The 2,070-nt window shown below is 42.6% G+C and overlaps 1 pseudogene across 1 annotated transcript; it reads left to right on the top strand.

Moving 5' to 3' along the window:
• The first annotated feature begins 760 nt into the window (after positions 1-760).
• Positions 761-1,327, top strand: LOC307095869 (kinetochore protein Spc24-like; annotated as a pseudogene). Its single transcript has one exon. The product of its transcript is annotated as a kinetochore protein Spc24-like (transcript).
• The last annotated feature ends 743 nt before the right edge of the window (positions 1,328-2,070 follow it).

Genomic DNA, 2,070 nt, shown 5'->3' with positions numbered 1-2,070 from the left:
GATAGAGCCCTAGTCTCTATAAACTTTTTTTGATGGACCACATGTATTATTAGTAAAACTTTTAAACCTGGCACACTAAATATATGTCTACATGATTGTTTTTATAAATAAAAATGGGATCATATTATTCATACTCTTCTGCAACTTGTAAATTCATGTGTACAATGATTTACTACAATTTTTGGCATAGAAAAATTTGAAATATTCAGAATGTCCATCAATAGGGGACTAGTTAATTATTGAAAAATTTTAGTCAACATATATAGGTGTAATAATCAGTTGTCAAAGAGAGTGAGGCAGGTGGATATTACTGACATAAGAGCAACAACAATATATCAACATCAAGTCTGAAAATATATGCAGGAAATGGAATTGTTTTCACAGTGGGGGGTGGAGGGTTAGGTGTGAAATGTGAAGTTATGCAGGGAATTTGCTTTCAAATGTTCTAATTGTTTGTGCAGTTAACAATTTATGTTTGTGTAACTTTTCCCATTAGAATAAACATGTCAAACTCAAAGGCTAACACGGGCCAAATAAACAAGGTTCAAGTTTATGTGGGCTACAAAAAAACAAAAGCTTCAATTTTCATAGAAACGTGGGTTTATTTCGATAGAGACATGCTGAATACAAAGGGCTGAAATAAATGAGTAATTGTTAACATAAAATAATAGAACATTCTAATAAAAATTAATATTTTTTCTTGAACATTAACTTACCAAACACTGAATAACTGCACAAATTAATAAGTGTAACGTGAGTCATGGCGGCCTTCCGCGACATGGAGGAGTTGTGCCAAGGGCTGCTGAGTCTCCTGGGCGCCAACCACATTGCACAGCAGTGGCGGCTGCTGCGGCTCTACGAGCAGATGATGGAGCGGCTGCTAGAGAGGCAAGAGGGTGCCAAGCAGCAGCTGCGAAAGATCCTCAAAGCAGAGAAGGATGTGGCCCAGAGCCTTCTTGATGCGAAGGAGCAGGCGTGCCAGGCGGGTGCTGAATTGCAGCAGATTGAAGCCAAACTTCAGAAGGCCAGCTCCTGAAGGCCAGACTCCTTCAGCTCACCAGGAAGCTAGAGGACCTCAAGGAGATTGAGGACACAAGAGAAGGAAGTTGATGATGACACAGCGGTCACCATCCCTACAGCCATGTATGTGGCTCAACTTTATCACCGAATTAGTAAAATTAAGTGGGATTATGAGTGTGAACCAGGGATGATCAAAAGCATCCATCGTGGCCCCAGCGTGGCCCAGCCCATTCACCTGGACAGAACCTGGCTTTCCAAGAAATTCATCAGCGACTATCTTTGGAGTTTGGTGGACATGGAGTGGTAGCCAGGAGCCTCTCGGACTGTCTTGCACATAGCTGGAATAATTTCTGGTGTGTGGTTAGTGCCTTGGTGGTGAGATCAGCTTAAAATTAAATGTTTAAACATAAATGAGATTTTTACTGAATTCTCCCCGTCCCCCCATCCCTGATTTTTTGCCTCAAATGCTGGACTGCCCTGGGCCAGGTAACCATAGAGAACTGACTTAACTTGCCAGGCCTGTGACTTCACATCTGTGACAACATTGTACAAATGACACCATAGTGTATGATGACAAATTCCGGGTCCTTATAATTTATTATTCAAGTTTGGCCCTTTTTTATTCATTCAGAGAGTATCTTTGAGTGTCACTGTGTGCCAGAACTGTGCTAGGCACCCAAGACACAGATGAAGGTGAAAAGGATCCCTTTGCCCCGTGAAAGAGTCTCGTGTGAGCAGATGCCACCCTGGAGCTATGCCTGATCAAAACTAATTTCCCAGCCTCTTTTGCAGCTAAATTGAGCCAATGAAATGTAAGTGGAAATGCTGTATGAGACTTCTAGAAGGATTCTTAAAAGGCAAGGGAGTATACCCTTCCCCCCCTGCCCTTTATTTTCTAGAATTTGGGCGTGTGATGGCTGGAGATCTGGCAGCCACATTCCACAAGTAAGGAGGGGTGCCGTGCTCTGGGGGTGATACAGAACTGGTATCTGATGATGGGAGAGCTGGTGTCAGCCCTGGACTTCTTTAAAGGGGGAGAAGAAGTTGACC

The sequence above is a fragment of the Cnephaeus nilssonii genome (assembly GCF_951640355.1).
Source record: "Cnephaeus nilssonii genome assembly, chromosome: X".
In the NCBI taxonomy this organism is placed as follows: Eukaryota; Metazoa; Chordata; class Mammalia; order Chiroptera; family Vespertilionidae; genus Cnephaeus; species Cnephaeus nilssonii.
Note: the sequence above shows the minus strand (reverse complement) of the source record. Positions and strands in the feature narration are given on the sequence as shown.